Here is a 25,223-nt window from a genome sequence, read left to right on the forward strand (position 1 = left end):
GTTATATATATATCATGTATACAGATATAGACATAAAAGTTTTCTATTCAGTTGGTTCAGTACCTTTGGGTAGCAAAGGCATATTTTGATTTTACACACACATTACTAGTAACTATAATATGTATAGTTAAGATATACTATTTACCATTCCAAGTACCAGGAATCATACAAGATTTAGTCTATTCATGAGTCTATACAAATACGTACATACTATGCGAAGAGATACAACTATATACAATTAAAAGGCATACAACCTTAAGACATACAATTACAAAAGCATACAACTTCAAGACATACCATTTCAAGGAATACAATTACATGAGATAGTATACTAGATATTCATAAAATTTTATATAATACAAGTACCATATCAAGAAGGTATTTTCATATAAAAACAAATGGACATTTTCATATGTAAATCTGTTTTATACTAGGTTGTGAGACTTTTCACGTACTTTCGAGTATGCATTATTAAGTCCTGTATTATATACCATAATCCCTTGTAGGGGGAGCGTGATACTTGTGTATAGATCTATACGGGATTGACGATCCCGCACCTAAACTGTTAGCTACAGTTAGACCGGCAGGTCTCGGGTGACAAATGTCATAACATTCCAACGCCTAAAGAACGTTGTTACAGGCATTCTGGGTCATTAGCATGGTTATAAAACTCACATGGAGTATTAAAAACACGTTGATTTACGGAGTTTTCATATATCTTAGCGATTATAACTGCACACAAATCTACTATTTTATGACATGAAAAACATCATGGTAGTTCATTTTGGGACTTTTAATCTACTATCCACTTATAAACAAATATTGGATTTCTGAAGCAAACATTCAAAACAGTCGAGTCTTGGTAGAAGGCTACAATTTATACTAGTAGAAAATATGGGATTTTCTAGGGTTTTCAAACGTTTGCAATTACTTGCAAACATGTTTGTTGGTACAAACTTTTCTTCAAAAACATTTACAGGTCTTTCTTTACAGCTTTACAAATCAAAGTCACATAAATACCTATGAATTCACCAGCATTATTGCTGATACTCGCTTTCAAAATAACTTGTATTCCCAGGATACGGATAGACAGGTACGACTACCAGGTTCTGTGAAGACGGAGCGATCAAGACTCGTCTTTTATTCTTGAATATTCATTTTTGTAGAATTATACTATGAAAGAACTCAAATGTAATTAAAATTATATTATTAATGCAATGGATGATGTTGTTGCTTGTTTACTACTTTGCATTGTTGTGATACATTACATGACATCCTCCACCCCAGAACGTTTCCGCCGTTCTCGGTTTTGGGGTGTGACACTATCAATCATTCCAATCCAAGTAACAATCCAGCCCCGCAACGACCAACAAACTACCACGGTACCCCGAGTGCCGAGGCCAAAAGTAACAGCCAGAAGTTTTGGGCCAAAAGGAAGAACAAATCGCTTCGAGGGGCGAATAAGAACACAGCTACGACATCTGCACCTCCTACTACCATTCCTTCTGGTGTCCCAGTTGCCCCTACACCCGCCAGGCAATATGCCGGAAACCTACCGAAATGCTATGAGTGTAGCTTTCATCATCTGGGCGGTTGCCGACCATTACACTGTTATAAGTGCAACAGGAATGGACATACTGCCTGTTACTGTAGGATCCATATCCAACACATTTCTTCAACCACCAATGTCCAAACCTCTCAGATATGCCATCTGTGTGGCGTCATGGGACACTTCAAGACGGACTGTCCAGCAGGGAAGGGCAACGGCGAATCCGGAGGAGTTTGACCTCAGAATGCAAAGAGGCAGCTAAGGAACCTAATAGTATAGGTTCCCTCCAAGTCGTCAGTATTCTATATGTTCAAAAACATGTTTAAAACTAGTGCAACTAGAGTCTTATCTTTTGCGGGATCTTGTCGGTATAAGGATGCTCGTGCTGCGTATACTTGTCTTTTGTAGTATATCTGATTCGCAGCAATAGTCTTGTAGCAAATCGAAAGTACTGTAACTCTAATCATGGTTGAACGGTTGTTTTTGTCTGTAAACGTTTTATGCTCAAAATCTAATGTCTTTAAGTTTCTGTATGATTCCGACATTATCATACGACTCGATTCAATTCGATCCTCGCAATACCAGCTTCATAAGTACATCTCTTTCTCAGTAAACGTCTTTTAGCGACGCCGTCATATCAGAACACCGAAGTACTCATACCAGGAGTACCTTATAGTTCTTTTCCTTTCCGAAGGAATCCCCACATTATTTCTCGTGCAGTACGTCAAGTTCAATTCCAGGATTCATACGGTTGATCAATCACTGAAGAATGTATGCATGAGAGTGATATATAATTAATGTTCTACAGGTTTAGAATTGATGATTCCACTTTAATTTCTTTTCCCTCGATGGGATGTGAGATTAAGGAAGAATCAGTTATTCGACTACCTTTTTAGTCTTAATTATATACGACTCGTATACACGAAATTGTGATCATTGAATCACGTATGAATTCTAATATGAACTTCAGGACGGAGACTGTCCAGGAGTACGAGTAATTGCATTGGCATAGGAACCAACTTAGAACCCAATATGACTCTTATAACCAGATCGCCTTCAGTCTAAACACCTACGGAAGATACAAGAACAGTCCGGACAACACAACGGACTACTCAACAATAGAATTAGAAGACCAGGCTTCTCACCCTTGAGAGCTCCAGTCTTATTCTTACCAGAAGTCGATGGAGTGCATCATATGTACCTCGACTTTTAGGGACTTCATTTAGATTTCCTTTAGAAATCGTTATCTCTGCCTCGCTTAGAAGAGTTGATTGAGCAAACACAGGGAATGTGTTACTTTCAGAAATGGACCTAAGATCCGAATATCACCAGTTCGAGTGTTAGGGAAGGGTGTCCTAAAGACTACCCTCCGAACTCGATACGGACACTTCGAGTCCGTAGTGATACCCCTCGGATAGGACCAATACGCCCATAGTATTCCTGAGCTAAATGAGTGGAGTACGCCTTTCTTACTGGGATCAATTCGTCATTTCTCCATATAATGACTACTTATCTACCCTCGTAGTAAGAAAGAACCCATAAAGCATTACCCTCGGAGATACTTTTCGCAAAGTTCTCTGAACAAGAGTTTTGGAATTTAGAGTCAAATTTCCTGAGACACACTTTTAGTTTTGTGGATGATTTTGAGTACTTTGTCAACTTATCCAAAACCGTTGGGAATTTGTCGGCACCGTAGTCACCGACGGAAAATTCACCAAATTCTAGGTCTTACAGACCTACTATCATAGTCCATTCGGAACTCCCCGCAAACTTCAGGAACCCTTTGGACTTTGACCCAGCAAGGGATGGCCTTGACTGGGAAGTAAGCAAGAGGAAGAACCTTTGGAATTCCAAGTGAGAGACCAAATTCTTTAGGAAACCTCACTCTGGGAACGACTTAATGCGCTTCGTAAAGCGTGGAAAGCTGAATCCAATGTAGTTGGGACCTCCGAGATTCTTACCAGAATCGGTCCTGCATCTCACAAACTAGACCTACTCCGCGAACTCAATAACGTACACGTCTCGAACTTGAAACAATATCTTTCCGTTAGGACTTTCGTAAGCCCTCTCGACGAGATCGAGATTTATGTGATCCTTGCCTTCGTATTAGAACCGTAGTGACCCTCGACCGACTGGTCAAGCGGACGAAGCAATGTCGTCACCCATTAGTGAAGTTTCGTTGGAATACCAACCGAGAATCCGAGTTCACTTAAGAGCGCGAGAACCAATCGATTAGGAAGTTTGCATAACGACTCGATCATTCGTACCTACTTCCTTGGCTAAATTCTAATTTTGGGACGAAATTCCCTTTAACAGGGGGATGATGTGACAATCCAAAATTTCCATTATGTACAAACTATATCACTTCATTAGAAGTTATAGCAGTCACAATTAATTTTCAGACTGTTTCGTGTAAGTTTGAGTAATTCAGGGTTTACACTTCAGGAGATATCAGGAGAGTGGATGCACTAGGGTTTAGTGCAACTCTACTATTCCATCACTCTATTATATTAGAGGTCATTTCAGGAATAAAAATATTTTCTGCCAAAAATATCTCAGGACTATAAATAGAATTCTGAACCAAATTCATTCATTATTCGCATTTCCAACTAGAGAAAAGCCATTTTCTCTCTCACAGATCTTCGGGTATTTATACCAAAACGTGAGTAACTCTTTCTAGTAGTGTTAGAAAGCTTTAAATGTGTTCATAACATAGATTACATAGCTAAATCATTAGATTTAGGAGTTTACTCCCCAAGGTGTTCTTGGGCGGTAAACTCCCGAAACAAAGCCGAGACCGACCCTTGTGTTATGCTATTGCCTTAGAATCATTTATAAGTGTATCAGGGACATGAAAACAAGCTAGAAACACCCAAGTTTGAGAGTTTACGGCCCAAGAGTAACTTAGGCCGTGAACTCCAATTTCAAACTCAAAATGGTGCTTTTAAGGCACCTAAGGCCTTAGACTTTTACCTAGACTTGTTCCCAACAAATCAAGGGCCTTAAACACATAAGAATCACATTTCAAATTGAGTTTACGGCCATGACATGGTTCATGGGCTATAAACTCATTAAAGGGGCACCAAAGTGTGTCAATGGTCTTCATATGCTTGGAATAAAAGTCTAGAACCAATACCACTTGTACATGAGGCTTGAAAACAACAAAAACAACATTCCAAGGGAGTTTACAACCGTAAACTCCAAAGGAAATGGCCTTGGGGCCGTAAACTCCTCTAAGGAGTGTTTCTAGGCCTTAAACCCTTCTAAGAATTTAACCACCAAGTTGGAATAATTTTAGGAATCATTTGGAAATTCAAAACACACAATACACCCATGGTTTACAACCATAAACTCCATGTGTGTTGGTATATGAGGAGTAAACTCATATATGGGGTCCTTTGGAACCCTAAACACAAGTGCCTTGTCCCACAATAGCTTAGATGCAATCCTTAGGGCTTAAAACACTTATATAAAGTGTTTATTATGTGTAGGATGTCTTAACATTATCAATTAGTAATTTGAGACTAATTGAGTGCATATATGTATGATTATATGTTCATTAGGATCGTGGTGTGTGTACAAGTCCTCGCTTGACATCTAGCAATCCTATACCGTTCAGTTCATCCCAATCACCAACTACAGGTGAGTTCATACCCCTAATAAATGTTTTAAATGATTCAAATGCTTTAATGGGGGGGGGGATACAAGTAGAAACAAACATGTTATTGAATCATTGATATGTATTTTATAACTGTGTTTGTCATTTAACAGATTTCACATGCTACAAAATGTGATGCATGGAATGGTTTTAAATCTTAAAAATTTGTTGTTATCAAATGTTTTACCTTTGAAATGTTTATTAAAATGACATCAAGTCATTGTTAATTATTGTTCAAAACCAATAAGATGTCTTATAAAACCATTTTTACATTCTTGAACTAAACTATGCATATACACTTATATTCTTATATATGTATCGATGTTATAGTTTACACCTTTCATTTAGTTTCCCACACCCTTGAGTAGTAAGAGTGTATAAACCTACATGACCAACCAATTATATTTCAGTAAATTATCATAGGGATAATTTGAAGATATCAAACATTACTCCTATTACAAGGAATCACACAAGAGTCAGTTCATTCATGAGTCTATACTAGTACATTACCTGATACATGAGTACATATACATATGCTTACCTGATACATGAATGTGTTTACATATACTTACCTATTACGTGAACACACTTACATGACTACCATATATGAACACTTTTACATAGGTGCATTATCATGTATTCACTTACCTGGATACTTGTAGTTAGACCTACGAGGATGATTTATTAGTACTTTCTGTGTAAATTATCTTTCCTATCCCGGTTCAATGGGATATCTCGGCGGGACTTACCATTCCGAACCCCACTGATTAGCACCAGTGGTCGATGACCATCTACGGAGGTCTAAGGTTACTACTTATACTAGGTAGATCGATAACCGTGGCTAACCCCTCCACCCACCTGCTGCTGCTATAGAGGACAAGTGGACAATCTTCGATTGTTCATTAGGTTATACCTTTCGCTTATTACGATGTTGTGTTACTCCTAGTACCCAGCAATGACACTTACATTATTACTTTTTCTGGACAATCTTCGGATGTTGATTAGGTTACATATTTCGCTTAATGCGATGTTGTGTTAGTCCTAGTACCTAGTGACAACACTTACAGTGGTACATTTTCCTATTTACTTTATTTTGTGATACTTTCACATAAACGATGAGTTAGACTAAGTACTTTAGTACTAAACAATTGAAGGAAAAAATATCAATTTACTAACAAAACATTCGGGTCTTGGTAGAAGACTACATTATCATAACAAAACATTCGGGTCTTGGTAGAAGACTACATTATCATAACAAAACATTCGGGTCTTGGTAGAAGACTACATTATCATAACAAAACACTTGGGTCTTGATAGAAGACTACATTATCTTAACCAAACATTCGGGTCTTGGTAGAAGACTACATCTCAAACTAATAGAAACCAAGGGATTTTCTAGGGTTTTTCATACATACATCAATATTTTCATTTAAAGGTTTACATGGCCTTCATAATAGATTTTCATAAGCAAGACAACGACACTTAATTACTTATGAATTCACCAGCTTTAAAGCTGATACTCGCTTTCAAATTAACTTGTATTCTCAGGTCATCAGTTAGACAGGTGCGATGGCCAGGTTGTTGAGAAGATGGAGCACATACAAGACTCGCCTTATTTTGATTTTCCATTTTATTGTTGTACATTATGAAAGAACACACATGTATTAAAACTCTACTTATAATGTAATGGATGATGTTGTTGCTTGTTTATTATATTACACTGTTGTGATATTGTACATGATGTCCTCCACCTCGGAACGTTTCCGCCGTTCTTGGTTTTGGGGTGCGACACCTAGAAACCTTGGATCTATGTTTTCTCTATTATACATGTAAATTTGATTTTCCAAGGTTCTCAACCTAACTATCATGTTATGGGGTACTTGTAATATAAAAACTTTAGTAGAATAACATACCTTTTCTTGTGGTTGATTTTCCAAGGTTCTCAACCTAACTATCATGTTATGGGGTACTTGTAATATAAAAATTTAGTAGAATAACATACCTTTTCTTGTGGTTGATTGCTTGGAGTCTTGAGAGCCTAGCACCAATAATGTGGATGCCTCAAGTGGAATCACAAATCACCAAAACACCTTGGAAGACTTGAGAGAATAGTATCCACTATTCTCAGAAGATTATCCATATAAATTGTTTCGGTGAAGTGCAATCCAAATGGACCATGTCGGGTCGGGTCAAGGATATACCGAATATAGTTACGGACTTAGACACCTTATCCAACACAAGCTTCCTAGAACCATCAAAGTTTCGAAACTCTTCCCAAAGGTGCAAGCTCGGCCGAAAATCATCTTTCCTTTCTCTTCAAAACCAATCTAACACTAAAGTGAGCTTCATACCCCCTTGTTTTCGAGTTTTACTATCTTTTGGGGGAGAATACAAGCTAATTTTGTGGTTAATCTTAGTATTATGCATGTATGTGTATATTTTTCAAGGTATGTTGTGTGAATATGCCATAAAAATATGTAAACACTCACAACTTCGAAATCTCATCCAAGATTTAGTGATATTAGCAAGAAATCTACTTGAAGTAACTTTTTATGATGTTTGAAAAGATTAAACATGTTAAAAGTTATTTGAAAACTAAAGAAAGTATACAAAAGGATCACACTTGACAATAAAGATAAACAAAATGGGCTTTTAAGTATCATCTGCGTTTTTAATGGGCCTAAATTGACAACTCACAGTTCTATGGGTCAAAAATGTCATTTTTCATAAAAGTGGGCCTTATTTGACAACTCACGGTTTTATGGGCTAAAAATTTCATTTTTCATAAAAATGGGCCTTATTTGACAACTCACGGTTTGATAGGCCAAAAGTGTCATTAATCATAAAAATGGGTTTGATTTGCCAAAACATGGTTTTATTGGGCCTACAATGTCATTTTAACAAAAATGGGCGTTTGTTGTAATTTTCGGCTTTAATGGGCCAAGAATATTAAATTTTGGCAAAAGTGGGCCTTTATTGTCAATTACGGTTTTGTTGGGCCAAAATGGTTATTTTTAATAAAGGTGGGCCTTTTATGTCATTTTTGGTACTATTTGAGCTAAAATGATTATTTGATAACAAACGGACTCGTTACGACATGTTTACTCTAAATGGGGCCTTATAAGCCCATTTACATACTTATTGGGCCATACATGGTAATTTTTACTCTAATTGAGCCTTATAAGCCCATTGTCATTCCTATTGGGCCATGTGTGATAATGACATTCAAATTGGGCCTTTTATGACATATACTATAATAATCAGGCCGTTAGTGAGAATTCTAATACACTTGAATTATTCACGATACTTTGGGATAACTAGAAATTATTCACGATAACAACAAATATTTTGACACTTTACATAAAAACAATTATATATTTATCACCATTAGTTTGTAGTCAAAATTCACATTTGCAACATTATTTATAACGTTAAATAATGGGATACACCATTCGTGTAAATTTAGCTAAGGCTCTTGTGAGACACTCCTTCGTTCGTACCTACCTAGTGTACACCGTAAGCCCTGTAGTTATAACCAGAGTCTCCTGGAGGGAGAGCGAGAATTTGTGTATAGATCTATATAGTGATGACACCCCACACTTGAGCTGCTCGCTACAACTAGACGGACCGGTCTAGGGTGACAAATGTCTTACCGTAACCGACGCCTAAAGAACGTCATGACAGGCATATCAGTTATATCAAGTATGGATATAGTGACTCACATAGAGAATAACAAGCAAATAAATTTACGGAATACACATACTATACTCATGATACAAAGTACGAACTATACAGTTACTATTTACGTTTAAACTTTCATCTCTCGGGTCTTAAGGGTAAGACCACACTTTTCAATTTATAGAAAATATAGGATTTTCTGGGAAACTCTCTTTATACATTATCAAACAAGATCACACATGCATTAATACTAGATTTGAAACAAATCTCACAAACCATTTTTAACAGAAAGTATAGGATTTTCTGGTGTTTACAAACTACTACACAAACTTTTCATACAAACTTGCTTATGAACTCACCAACATATTTATATGTTGACGCTTTTCAAAATGAATTGTATTCTCAGGAACACGTTAAAACAAGTTTGTCAATAAGGAATGAAGATTTTTGTTGTATTTTTGTTTCTCACCATACTTAATGTTTTGGATGTATTATTATGAACAAATACAATGATGTAAAACTATGATGGTTGGTATAATTTATGTATGGTGATGATGTTGTTTTTGATTCATTTATATACACTGTGATGATATTACAAGATGAAGTCATTCGCCCCCGGACGTTTCCGCCGTCTTGGTTTGGGGGTGTGACAGATTGGTATCAGAGCAATGTTTATAGTGAACTGGCATATCTAATCATACAAGATATGCAACTATAAATACATTGGGACTAAAACACTCTGAACAAAGATAAGAAAACAATAAAAGTTTTTGGAGGAGTTGGACATCGCGATTAAACCCAGGCAGTTATGTAATCATATTGGGGATAAATATAGCTTGATACTATATTTATTCAAAATACGATCAACATGTGTTTGGGAGTGATCAGGGTGGACAACGAATCTAAAAATTGTCAACCTAATACCCAAAGGATTGAAGAACCGAACATAAACAAATAATACTATAAGAGTATTTTAACAGTAAGAGAAACCTTTATTGTATTTTCTTATATTCGCTTTTCGTGTTTATATTATCATGCAGAACCTATGGTTGGCTTCCACCTTTCTGGTGATCTCTACTTCCCCAATCAGGGGAATGGGGGTTGGCTTGAGCCAGAGCCAGAGGAGGAGCCAGAAGAAGAACCCATGGAGGACCTTGAAGAACTGGAAGAGGAACCCACGGAACCAATGATAGACATTGATAAGGATGAACTCGACGAGAGTGATGAGGATGACTTGAACATGGAGTCTGAGGTCATCAACCCTTTATACATGGCACGAGTGCCGACACATAGGATGGGCCCCCATGGCTCGATGCCCCCATGGGCTCTTGACATTTGGAGATGGAGCAGGCAGCAAGGGGTGCGACCACCCTTTGGCATGGACCAGGGAATGTACGACCTCTGACATGGAGGGCCGGCCGACCGCGCTATCCCCGTCATCATCAGGAGGACACGAAAAACATTGGGGAGTAGGGCCAGACGACCACCGCACAAATGGAGGCAATGAGAGCCGCGGTGGATCGCACCGAGAGACAGACCCAAGAGCTAGTGAGAGATTACCAAGAAAGACAGTCGACATTGGAGGCCCAACTATGTGTCACGGAGCACCAGTTGGCCAGACTTCAAGGCGCATCCACTTCATATTTAGCACCACCAGAGACCTCCCGCCGCGAGTAGGACCCATCCTACCCGCCACATGCCCTCAATGTTATCTTCTTGGCTTTATGTTGTGTATGTAGGGTTAACCCCTTGATTAAGTGATTACCCTACTCGATGGGGTTGTTATGTTGTTTAACTATTATTCCATGTACTGTAGGCCTTATAAAGGCCAAATTTTCACAAAGCATATACTAAACCTTTATCAGTAATGAAACAATTATGTGTTTTATTTGTGATGGTGTTATTTGCTATGAGTTCTATTTTTATTATTTGTTGATACTGTATAATTTCACTTATAAGCACAAATTGAATTGTCGAAACAACTATTAAGTGCTCATCATCATTTTGTTCCATGACAGAAGATGCCTAAACGACCCGTTCACATAAATAACAACACGGCTGCACCACCACCACCGCCTCCACCGGAGGTAAACTCTGTTGTATTCCAGGTAGCAGTATCGGCTGCATTCACTGTAGCATTGGCGCACATACACAATGGAAACAATGGAGGTGGAAATGGTCAAGGAACAAGAACCTCCAACCATATAATGAATCAAGGGTCTACAAAAGTTTGCACTTACAAAGATTTCTATAATACAAAACCCCGAACATTCAACGGAACCGGTAGGGTGATAACTGTTGGATTGGGTGTTTAAGCCCATAATTATAATTTGTATGTACTTGACCCGAGAGTAGCATGGTCCATTTGGGTTGCATGGCACCGGAACAATTTGTATGGATAGACTTTTAAGAAGAGGATATTCATGAGTTATTAATATATTATAAGTTCTAATATATTAATATAAAATCATATTATTTAATTAGTAGTGATCAAGAATTGATTTGGTGATCAAAAGAGACTAGTTAAATATAAGGGGTTGATTTGGTAAACTCATTTATTCTTATGGTGTGGGCCAACGATCCATGATTCTTTAGGTTGGGCTAAACCCATGTGACAATCCATGGATGATCCATGGAGGTTTAAACCCATGGAGCCTAAGGAATATGGAAGGTCATGCACATTAGGATTTACTTGGTGTAACCCTAGTTTTGCCACACTATATAAGAAACCCATTAGATCCTAAAATTGGCACCCTAGTGTTCTTGGAAGAGCTATAGCCAATTTTTGAGTGCAACACTTGGGGCACTAAGTTCTTAAAGGCCAAACTCAAGAAGTTATACAAGCTACAACAAAGACGTAACTTTATAACTCCCTTTTATGTTGATTATATAATTTTGTATGTTAGTTGTAGGATTAATGCTTTGGATACAATATTACATGTATAATTAGAGAAAACATAGATCCAAAGCATTTAGGGTTGTATGTGCACCATAGGACACTAAAACCTATCAATAACTTTGAACCGCTAGATCGAGAAGATCGAGTCAGTCTTTGAGATATGTGAATGCCCTGAGGAGAGTAAAGTAAAGTTCGCGACCTGTACATTTGTCAATCGAGCACGCTCATGGTGGAATGGCCATGTTGAGGCCTTAACACTCCCATTAGAAAATGCCATGTCGTGGGAAGAACTCAAGGAGATGTTGTTGGCTGAATACTGCCCCCATGGGGAAATACAGGAACTGGAACAGAAGTTATGGAATCTCACAGTGCGAAACTCTGATATTGAGGCTTATATGGCTAGTTTCAGGGAACTAGCACTTCTGTGTATGGGAATGATCACCTCAGAAGGAAAGAAGATCAAACGTTTAATTTGAGGGTTAACTCCTCCAATTCAAGGGAATGTAATTGCAGCAAACCCTAAAACTTTCGACAGTGCAAGGCGTCTAGCTCATAAGCTTTATGATCATGGGAACAAGAAAGGTGCCAAAGCTACAGAGACTAAAGCCAAGAAGGAAGAAGGTAACAAGAAAAACTGGGAGAATAAACGAAAGGGGCGAAAGAAACAAGGACCATCCAAGAAGCAGCAAATTGTAGCAGTCCATGCTGCAACCGCACAAGTCGCACTAGCTCCAGTCGCTCCAGCCTCAACCACACCAACTCCTATGAAGCCTTACTTCGGTACTTTGCCCAAGTGTGGTAAATGATACTATCACCATAACGATGCTTGCCGAGACATGCGATGTATCAACTGCAACCGCAAAGGGCACACTGCCCGGTACTAAAGGTCTCAGCCTCAACAAAATCAGCAACCCAACAACAACAATGCCGGAACGCCCCAAGTCAAACCTGTTATGGATGTGGAGAGATTGATCATTTTAAGCGAAATTGCCCCAAGGCCAACACTTATAGTGCAAGAGGATCCGACAGGGTCCTAACAATGGGACATGGGGAGGCGGTTCAAGATCCAACAATGGTTACTGGTACATTTCCCCTCAACAACACTTACGCATGCATTCTATTTGATAGTGGGGCTGAGCGAAGTTTTTTGAGTCATAAATTCAAACACCTACTAAATCAACACCCTCAAAAGCTAAGCGAAGCCTTCACGATGGAGATGACTAATGGGAAGACTGAAATGACCAAAAATATTTACGTAGGATGCACGTTAACACTAAATAACCACTCATTTTCAGTCGACTTAATGCCGGTTAATATTCGAAGTTTTGATGTGATAATTGGTATGGACTGGTTAAGCCCCCACCATGCTGATATTATGTGCCACGAGAAGGTCGTTCGCTTTCACCTACCCACCAACATAACTCTAATCATTTACGGCGATAAACCTGGTGTAAATCTTCATTTTATTTCGTGCATCAAGGCACAAAAGTGCCTGCACAAGAAAAATCATGCCTTTCTAGCCCACTTGGTGGGCAAAAGGAAAGAGGAAAGGAACATCAACGATATTCCAAATGTGCACGACTTTCCAGACGTATTCCCAGAAGACCTCCCGGGGATACCTCCCGTGAGACAGGTTGAATTTCGAATTGAATTGATACCTAGAGCCACATCAATTACCACATCACCCTATAGGTTAGCCCATGCGGAAATGTAGGAGTTATCGAGCCAACTAAGCAAACTCCTCGACAAAGGATTCATCAGGCCGAGCTTCTCACCCTGGGGAGCTCCGGTCTTGTTTGTCAAGAAGAAGGACAGATTTTTTAGAATGTGTATACCAACTAATATGACAGACCTCATTCTTCCGTTAAAGATCCTCGCTATCAATTCATACTCTGGCTATGTAAGCAGTTCATGTCATAGACTGTTATAGCAACTCACTACACTGTTCCTGTTAATCTAATTTATTGTAGTTCAATGTTATTGAACTCAACATCACTAGCGAAGTCTTGCCACCATTTCATCGGTAACCCAATAGTTGGAAAATGCCTTCTCGCTAATCAAACAGACTGAACCCTTCGATAAACCCAACATTTCTATCACTTACATCCTTTAGAGAGAGAAACAGTTATCATAGGATAACAAACCTTTATAACTTCAACTAGGGCAATCGAAACAACAACGGAGATTAAAACCTACCTGAGGAAAAGCAAGGACGCCGTGTTCATAAGATACATGATATAACAAATCGTTACCACCGAGGAGAGGACAAAGGGAACCACTCGTGAATCATGAGAGGTGGTAGAGAACCTGATGCGTCAGACTAATAAGTAATAATTATTATTACCTAATGAGCTGGTAAGTTTAATACTCACGCTTTGTGATGGATACATCACATCCTTCTTCATAACTCGGAAAAGTAAAGGATATACCCTCTCCCAAAACGCATGAAACTAGATCAACTTGAGGTTTCAACCCTAAAGTATAAATACATCATAAGGAATGTAAGCCAGAACATTAGGAATCGAATATAAAAGTGAGTAAATTATAAGTATAGAATCCAACTAACAACAATCCTAGTTATCTAACCAACTCGTTTCACATCATGTAACAGAATCATGTCTTCACCTGGAAGTAATCAACCAACCAACGACACACCACTTCTGCATATTGACTCAGCTACTCTTCGTGCTGCAATCATAATCGCCGTATCAGCCATCATGGCTTATATCAATGCAATTAATGCTAGTAAAAATGGGAATGGTGTCGACAATTCAAATCTCTGCAACAATCAAGGAAACCAACAAGTGCGAGCCTATAAGAGTACTCCAACCCACAAACCTCGTAACAGGAAACGAAAACCCTGGAATAGGAAAGGGAACAGTTTGAAACAAGGGCCTCCCAAAAGGCAACATATAGTGACAGCTCACACTGTTACTATTCCTACCACCCCAACACCCCTAAGTCCGTATAACGGCAACCAACCTAAGTGCAACTGATGCAACTTTCATCATCACGGACCTTGCCGTGAAAGGTATTGCGCCAGGTGCAACAGGAAGGGGCACACCGTCCATTGCTGCAGAGGACCAATCCAACCACCCGCTCTAACCACGAATGTCGGAGTTGGCCATACTTGCTATGAGTGTGGAGAAACGGGGCACTTCCGAAGGGACTGCCCGAGAGCAAACAATAGAAATGTTGACGGGATAGGTTGAGTTTTCGTGATGGGCCAAGAGGACGTCGTTGCAGATTCCATTGTTGTTACGGGTACGTTTCCCCTCGATAACTCCTATGCATGCATTTTGGTTGATAGTGGAGCGGATGTGAGTTTCGTGAGCCATGGTTTTAAAAATCTACTCAAACAAACAACCCAACCATTAAGCAAAACCTTCATAGTAGTAATAACAATAGACTGAAAGCACTGAAAACACCTAAGTAGAATGCACTATCCCACTTACGAACATTTTTACTGATCAAATTCACTATTAATACGATAAGAAGTTTCCCAAATAGCTACTAGAAATGGATTGGCTTGGTCTTCACAATACCAATTGCATGTGCTATGAAAAGACACTTCACTTTTGCCGTTGACTAACAAAAACCTTTCGATCTATAACGACAAACCCAACACAATTTCCAAAATCATAGTTAGGTTTCAAAATCCCGAGGCACTCATGTGAGGAGTACTATATCTTTACAACCTTCCCGTAGTATTCCCCAACAGATCATTTAGAAATACCACACGTACAACGAGTCAACTTCAAACACAGAAACTAGGAGTGAATTCAACCATGAACTTCAAAACGAAGCTGTCCTAAGCATCGAGTGAATATGCTAGCATCTAGAAGAACATAAGTAAATAAACCCAAAACCACACGATCCCGATCGGTCGAAGCGATAGGCGGAGTAATGAAGGTCCGCTGGAACACCCGCATTGGGATCTAGATTCATAAAGGAACAAGAAGAACAAATCGACCAGAAGCACTCACGCCTGCCCACAACAATTGCAGTCCCAGTCAAAATGCGAATTTCGAGACAAAATTCTCTCTAACAGGGGGAGAATGTAACACCAGCGAAATTAGGGTCAAAAATTTAACTTTTATAAAACAATAATTGGGATATACCATGTGGTATATATCGTAACGAGGTTTCCAAAAATATAAAGAACACTAAAATCTGAGTTATAACGAAGAAGTTATGACCAATCGAAGATTGATGAGAATTGTTATCGAGATTTGAGAAAGAAAAGTTAGATTTGAGTAATTGAATATTAAGAACACGAAGAGTAAATATTAATCAGATCTCATATTGATAAAGACTGATTACAATATAAGCAGAAAAGAGATATGTGTTCTGAAAAGTCTCTTTCTACTTCTAACCTCAGTCCCTATTTATAGGGAACATGAGTGTACAAAAAATATACTAAGTCTAGACATTTCACTTCGCATAAAAATGACTTAGTAAAATAACAATAAAATGCGAAACTATACAAAACACTATATTCGACTTTTACAATTTTACATCAACATTCTCCCCCTTTGTAAACAGTCGAAGCTATTCATTCCATAAGCTTTTGAACAGCTGAGTGGATTGTCTTTCGCACTTCTCCATACCAGGAGATCACCTTCCTGAGATCTTTCTTGTCTCCTTCATAATTCTTCTTCCAATTGTTTATACGAACAATAAAGTGCGTATATTGCGAAGAATTATATCTTTCAATCTCTGAGACTTTAAACAAGAACTTCTTAGGTTTCCCTTTTGTATCTCTTCCAGAAAACACCATGCCGAACGGTTTCAGACATATTTCCCTAACAACATATTTCGATAAAGCTGATTGAGATAATGTTTCTTCCCAAGGAACATTCACTTCTCTTCCCAACACATTAGCCAGTTCTTCATCTGTGAGGGCCAAACAATCGAAGTAATTGTCGATGTATGTCTTTACATGTGCGAAACCTATCTTGAACACTTCAGTCTTAGAGCCTTTGAGCTTATTTTCTTCCATATTCTTCAAAATCAGAGCCACTTGAATTAAATCATTGCAGTTCATCAAAGGAAAATCTGTTACAGTGAAGTCATACTGCTTGTTGTCAGCTCTGATAACAAAATAACGAAAATTTTGAAGCATATCTTCAAACAATACGTCTTTCTTGATTGTCAGCACCTTTTTGATCTTCATTAAAGACCAAACTTCATCTGGATTCTTCCCCAACACAGCATGAAATCTGATTTTCATGTGAGTATAATCATCAGGATTATCAAACTTCTCACTAATTTTGTACTGAGTAGTGATGAATAGCATTTCATTGATTGGAAAATCTAGCTGACAATTGTCTGAATTCGCAATATCATAACTTCTCTTCGGCTTCTTTTGAAATTCGTACATTTCCCTTCCGACAACTTTTGACTCTATAGTTTCGTAAAAGTAAAGCTTCGCAGGATCTCCTTTGTTCATCGTGGGAGGATCACTTGCCCTCTGCCTCATAATGCTCTGTACTTGCCTCATCCTTTCCAACTCAGCTTCAGCCTCAGCTTTCTTCTCCTCCTTTGATTTTTCATATAAAATCCCTTTTCCTTTTCCCACCGTATCTGTTTGAGGTTTTGAACTTGAACCTCCTTCTTTTTCTCCAATAACGATTCCTTTGGCAATCATTTTTGTGGTTACTGTGGTTGAGGAAATTGGCTTCGTAATTATGGGAAGAGTAGTTATAAGCTGAGTAGATATAACTTTTCCAAATGTCTTCGCATCCTCTTCTTTACTTAAGCTTTTCTCTCCCCCTTGCACCCCTGTGAAAGCAGGTGGGGCACTCCTTGGTAGTAAAGAAGTAAAACTGGCTAGTGGAGCAAGAGCTTTCTGAATTGCTTGTTCTAATGTATTAATCTTTAGAGACAAGAACTCAAGAGTGAGAATTTGTGTTGTTGAGGAGTGCGAAACTACCACTTTAAGCTCAGACACCAACTTGGTTATCTGATCAAGCTTCTCCTTTGTTTCTTTGTCATGGGCTTCAAGAATAGAAACATCAACAAACTTATGTACTCTTGAAGAAACCTCCGCAATCTGCTTTTGAACTTTAGCATTTTGAGCATGAATATCCTGAAGCTCCTTCGCAAGTTCAGATTTCAACTCTTGAAGCTTAAAGTTGACATCTTCCTGAACTTTCTTCACATCTTGTACAAAAAGAACATGACGTTCTTTTGCAACAGCTTTCAAATCCTTGACCGCTGAAGAAAAATTGCTCCCTTGTGCTTGAATGCGAAGCTCATTATTCTTGTCGGATTGATCAACCTTCTCCATAAGACGCTTTTCAGCACCTTTGATCATTACGTTGACCTCCATAGCTGAAATTGAAGACATCCTGCCAGAATCAGCTTGCGACTGAATGATCGGTAATGAAACATTTACCGTAGATGTCACTAGTGGAGTTTCTGGTACAATTTCTTCATCAGATGATTCATTGCGAATCACCATCTTCCTTCTTTTGACAAGAGTATGTTGCATGTTTTTGGCAACATCTTCAGCTCTTTGTCTTTTCTTGCCTGGAGAAACCGGAGCTGGAATATTGCGAATAGTAACGCCTTTACTACTCACCTCAGCCTTGCGAATTTTCTTCAATACCCCAGACTTGGAAGGTATTACTTCTTTCTTTGATTTCGATGAAGTTTCTTCAATCTGAATATCTTCATCTTGAACTTGTAGTGAAGATGAACCCTTTGCATCCTTCTTGATGAGTTTCTTCTTCTTTGACGGAGCAGCAACATCCAATAATACTCCAGTCTTCTCTGATTGATCAATTGTTCGCAAATATCTCACCAAGACTTTGTGAGTTTGAGATACCTTGCGAAGCATCGCATCAGGAATGCGAGCCACATGAGTAAAGATGGCTTCATCATCTTCTACTATCTTTGGAAACTGATACAAAGAAAATTCTGCAACTTCAGCATCCTCCATTACTGTAATTGCTTCTTTTTCATAGACCTTCTCCAGAATCAAGCTCCAATATCTTGCACACGAGATCCCCTTTTCCGAATTTTTGTTTTCAAGACTTTTAACAAATTCCTTCCATAACTGGGTTGCATAATCAACGTTTATATCATAGTATATGCCCATAACCATGGCATATACTTCCATTCGTCCTCTATCCAGTCCAACTGATCTTCCTGTTAGGCATCTAAGAAAAATTCCAAATAAGAAATTCCATATGCACGGCAACCCAGACTTTCGAAAGTCACTGATCTTCTCAAGCTCTGGTTGATGACCCATCTCGTTGAACATGTGGATGATTTGAGAGTTGACAGGTTTGACAAATGAAGGGTTGTTTGGAATCTGCAAGAATTCAACAAACATCTTCTTGGACAGTTTAACCCGTTTGTTGTTGGTTAAATTGAATGTTATCATATCCGCTGTGTGATTGTATGATGTCGTTGAAGCTGCCAAGGATAACCATATCATTGGAACAGAGAAGGAACTAAACATGGCAGTTGACAGAGGTGATCGTTTCAGGGCAACGATAAGCATCTTCAATTCTTTAGGATACGAAGATACATTTGGATCAACTTGATAGTTTGTGCTTTGGATTTTCATCAGGGATTGAGAAAGAACTTCATTAGTGTTGGATTGAGTGGCTGCCATTTTTAGGGTTTGAAAAAGATGAAGTTTTGATCAAGGTTGAAACTTTGAAGATTTGTGAGAGTTCTATTTGCGTAACCGTATATGGTGTTCTTGATCCCCCTTTTATAGGTTACTCAAATTGATTTGAAATTAAAGCGGGATGTATTTAATGTTATCTGATGTGGCACCTTGAAAATCGGATCATGACTGCAAAAGATAACCATGCTTCAAAAAGTAATTGTCACATCTCCTTGAAAATCGGATAGAATACCAACCATCTTGAGTACACAGCCTATCAAGTTTCCCGTTATAGAATCTGAACCGTTAAAACCCTTCGCATGGAGTCAAGGCTCTTTCACTTTTGGGATATAAAGTGAAGTCATATGCCAGATTTGCGAAATCATCAGTCTGAGTTGGTTTTACTCAGAACCTCAAGGATTTCGTGTGTGCATTGTGTCAATAGAATAAGATGAGAAACAAAAAAAATTTGGAATGTTGTGATGTCAAAAATTTAATCTGACATGAATGCAGTAAAACCCCAGGCAAAGGTTGCTTAGTTAATCATCAAGAGAGATAATCAACAGCTTGTGTAGTTTCCCGTGAATTACAATCGAATACTTGTAGAGAAGTATCGAAGGGCTTCTTTTAAAAGACATTTGGGATTGGTTTGAAATTTCATTACATATCAGCCTTAACATAAGGTGAGAAATTGTAAATGAAATTACTTGTTTGACCAGTGTAGTCAGTGACAAGTTGGCTTGTGAAAATATTTATCATGACTTGGAGTTGTGAATGAAACTTACACACAAATCATATTAAAAAAAAAATTTGTTCTGGATCTTGTTGGGTAACAAATATTGTGGGTTGTGAATATTTGATCAACACCACACATACGAATTGAATATGATTTGAAGTTTCGAAATTTTTGATACTGAAACAGAGGTTTCGTAAAAATCTGGAACAAAGTTCCCCGTCAATTCCTTAAGGTTTATGATTTTTGGGTTTCACTTTCATCACGGACTCATGATTTTAGATCATAAACACATACTTGGGAGTTGTCTAGGTTTTGATTGGTTTGATCAAAGACCTCAAGGTCAAATCTCTTCAAAAATTTGGAGTGTAAGAATTGTTTGGTATAAAAAGATTGGATAAGAATCGAAGTGTACCTCTGTTATAATGGACAAAACAGAAAACTCTTAACTCATTTGAGAAGAGTAAGGTAGCTCTGTTGACTTATGCGAATATAAGCCTTTTTTTGGAAGAAATTTTCATGTGATAATTTCATTAAGGCTTTCTTTTCACACATAGAGTCATGTTGAGGCTTTTGGTCTACATACAACAACATGTTTCAAGGGACATCCTAACTAGTTTATTAAAGAAATTTGATACCTTCCCGTAGAAACACATAAGTATGACATCTTCGCATTTTAGCCCTGTTTTAAATTCTCAGCACACAATGTTTAAAGAACAAAGAAAACAAAAATATTTTTGTGATTTTTGAATTTTTCAAAATTAAAAACATAACAGAATAAAATCTTTTTGAATTTTTAATTTTGCAAAATTAAGAACAGAACAAAATAAAATCTTTTTGTATTTTTGATTTTTCAAAAGTAAAAAAAAATTAGTCGTAAACCTTACCTTAGTTGTTATGATCTCAGATGCGAAAAGATGTGGATGCGAAGCCATGCGAAGCCTTTGAATAAACAGTAACCTCTGAACAAATGTGACTCATAATTGCTAAACTAGACTTTTAGTCATGTGTTGCTGAAATTGAATTCGCATTAATCATCCCCAAACCTACTAAAATTCTAACAAATGATTTTTCATCAAGAGGTTTTGTAAAAATATCAGCAAGTTGTTCAGTTGTTTTAACAAAATGAATTTCAATATTCCCATATTCCATATGATTTTTGATAAAATGATATCGAAGAGCAATGTGTTTTGTCTTTGAATGTTGTACTGATTATGACAAATGCGAATTGAACTTTGCGAATCACAATACAAATGAATCTTTTTCATGTTTATTGCATAGTCATGAAGTTGACTCTGAATCCAAATAATTTGCAAAGTGCAAGCAGCAGCAGCAATGTATTCTGCCTCAGCGGTTGATATAGCCACACACGTTTGATTCTTTGATTGCCAACTCACCAACTTCCCATCCAATAGTTGACATCCACCACTCATTGTAGTGGTGTTGATTATGATGGCTTGTGCGGAATTAGAAAGATCTAGTGATTCATCATACAAATTCAAGAACACAATGAGTAAATAATTCTTTGGAAGCTCATATTAGATCTAGAAAGGATATACAAATGGGTTTGTACAAAATTTCTCTCTCTAGTCTAACACTCCAAATGGTTCCTTACATAAAATGAGTGCCACTCACTTCCTTATAAAGGAAAGGCAACTCATTACACACACAAGTGGGTAAAGCCTCATCCAAGCGTGACTTTGCACCCTAACATTCTCCCCCTCAAAGTTAGGATTGGATGTCCGGCTTTAATCTCCAACGAGCTAGCGCGATCAAGACCAAACTCCCCCTCGAAGTAACACCGGTCTTCAAATCTGCAAATGAATATTCGACAAACCTGAGAAGCTTCGAATACCCATCATTCTCCCCCTTTTATAATAAAAAAATGATTATAAAACCCATTAAGGGTGAGAAGCGCCCAAGGAATAGTCTTCACGATACTCCCCCTTGATGTGTACCAAAAATGAATCACCAAAAATCTTGCACGGAAAAACAATCACGAAAAAGCCACAAAAATTTCCAATTTATGAAAATTTTTGACTTTTCGGGTGAAAGTTGCAAGATTTTTCAAAATCCGGGTAGATATTGTCACTTTCTGAAACTTGCAGGGACCCATTGCGCCAAAAACAGTCAAATATGCGAAACTTTAGCCGATTTGCGAAACCGGGCATAAAGCGTAAATTCGCACAAACTGCAAGGATCAGAACTGAAAATTCTGCAATTTCTCAGCTTTATATCCCCATTTTCGAATTTGGGTATAAACTGCCAACTTTTCAAAACTATGGGTGCTGCTTTCGAAAATTTGTCCACTTGTCTTCAAAAATGTCGACATTTGATCAGTTATGCCATTTCTTCGAACCTATAGGGACCAATTTCGAAAGATATTTGTTTTCTTCTCCAATTCATTACACAGAGATTACACAGAGACTAACGCTTCAAATACTTTGACTTCCAAATCAAATGATATATTGAACGTAGTTAAGAACCCAATTTTGACCTTCGTTATTTTGACTTTCCGTTCATTTGACGACAAACAACAATTTTTCCATTTACGATTCCTTTTCAGATCAAAGTATGCACTTTCAACAAAAATTGTCATGTTCTTCGTTTCATTCATCCTATTCTTCACTATCAATCGACAAAACATAGCCACTTCCCAAAATCGACTATCAAAATCAGTCGACAGTAAGATCATTCCCAAATCAATTCATCAACAAACCCCAATTCTTCGTCCTTCATTCCAAAATCAATCACCAATCACAAATCTGTGATGTCGACTATCGAATAATTCAAGCCTTCAATTTTTATCGGCTTCCTTAAATCAATCAATACATTCCACTGAAAAATTCCAAATACGCCAAACTCAATATCGATTTTTAGGAATCGAAATTGAAACAAAAACATCACATTCATTCTTCGCTTTCCATTCAACATCCAATTGAAATCGATCCCTGTATACAAACCCAAAACGAACGAAATCGTTTCTTCGTTCCTTACATTTCTTCCCAATTTCGTTTCCCAGTATGAACAAACACACATCCAGCATCTATAATCATTTGACTCTTAAATTGTCGATTTCAATATCTTGGCCATCGGCCATCGTCATCGACTTCAAATTTAGTTCGGTTTCAGAGTTCAAAACCCCATAGACTTCAATCTACTTCCGAATACAAAACCACATAGCCAGAACCGATCGATCTAGAAACAAAAAATCACTGATCGGAAACTTCACGAATCAATTTTGACTTTTAATTTGAGTTTTTGATTCAATCTTCAAGAACAAAATTGATCAGCCAATGAACAACATTAAGCAAGTAAAATCGATATCTTCACTCAAATCGATTTTGATTAACAACAAATGACATTGCGATGCTTATGTTCTTTAACCAGAATCAAAATCAATTTCGTACTTCTCCAAGAACATTTGGTTTGAATAGTCAAAATCAAACAAAATTAAATCCTCCAAAAAAGATATTTCTACTTTCAAGCAACAATATCTAATGATTCTAAAGTTGAGATTACGAAATATATCTAATCGATTCAAGATCTTCACAAATCAAAACGAGAGTCAACAATCTGTGAAGTGTACAACTCGTTTAAGCGTACAGTGGAAAAAGATGACCAACGAATAAAATATCTAGAATTGATTTAATTGAATCATTAGGCTCAATTAAATGATTCATGAACAGTATTCGAGTTTGATTTTCCTATGATGAACAGTAACCGAACTCAAGATTTTGGGCTTAAGAATAAAATCGATAATTGGATTTGAGTATGCGATGGGCTGAATCAAATGATTTTATTTGACTTTGAAAAAGATATTGAATGATGAACAGTGAATATGTGATTTTAAGAAATGAAGTTTGATCAAAAGAAATTTTAATTGGATCATCAAAAGGATTTGAAACAAATTCGATCCAATTGAGTCAAAACGATAAAAAATTGAAAAACGCAAAACACGAATCGAAATCATGGATGTTTTGGAATCCATTTGAGAATTTGAGTTACCTTTTTGACGAATCGAGTTCCGTTTTCAACAAATGAATCAAATTTGGAAGATCTTGGTTCTTTTGTCGGAATGAGAAAATCTCCAAATCGAACATTGTACCACCCACCATGCGAGATGTACAACTCGTTCTTCGTGTTCTTCAACGATCCAAGAACATCTTCAAAAGAACCACCAACACTTTTGGGTTTTGACTTCAAATTCAATGCAACCTTTGGAGATTGTTGCTTTGGAACCCAAATTTGCTTCACGGATTTTGGCTTCACAACATATGACGATTTTTGTGAGTAAACCCGCTTGTTCTTCCGATTCATCTTCTTTTTCTTTTTCTTTCTCATCTTTTTGCATCTTGAAGACTTGACTTCATGAACAAACCCACTTTCAACAACATGAACATTTTGAGTTTGAATCAAATCTTTTGGAGTTTGATACTTGTGATTTTCTTGGATCACCGGCTTTCGATAAGGAATCATTCCTTCAAACGAATCACAAGAACACAAAATATCATCGGTTTGAACTCCAATTGAGCAAAAAACTTTTTCATCATGAGAATCAATTTGAACTCCTTTTTCTTGAACATCAAGAACATCACATTGAACTCCATTGTTTTGAACTTCTTTTCCTTGAACATCATGAACACGACGAACATCATCAAGAACATGTTCTTGAGCTTCACGACAATTTGCATAATATTCAAGTCTATTTCTTCCTGGTTTACAGTTAGCAAGAGGAATTCCTTTTATGACTTCACCATTCCTCTTATTTCTTCGTCTTTCTTGATATGTTGTAATCAATCGATCAAACAAATCTTTGTTTTGATAAATTGGATAACCAATGTAATCTCCCTTTCTATCCCTTTCTCCATTTGAAATAAGTGCATCTTCACTTTGCGATCCAACAGTCAATTGATAAAGAATGCATTCAAAAGAATTGTATACGTATAGAAAACTTTCATTTCGAACCAACCATTGCTCCATGATTACAAGAACTTGAAAAATTCTAGAGAGAGAAAGTGATTTTGAATGGGTTTTCTAGAGAGATAAAGTGATACAAATAAGTATTCTAGAGAGAGAAAG

The sequence above is a fragment of the Lactuca sativa genome, chromosome 9, assembly GCF_002870075.4.
Source record: "Lactuca sativa cultivar Salinas chromosome 9, Lsat_Salinas_v11, whole genome shotgun sequence".
Classification (NCBI taxonomy): Eukaryota; Viridiplantae; Streptophyta; class Magnoliopsida; order Asterales; family Asteraceae; genus Lactuca; species Lactuca sativa.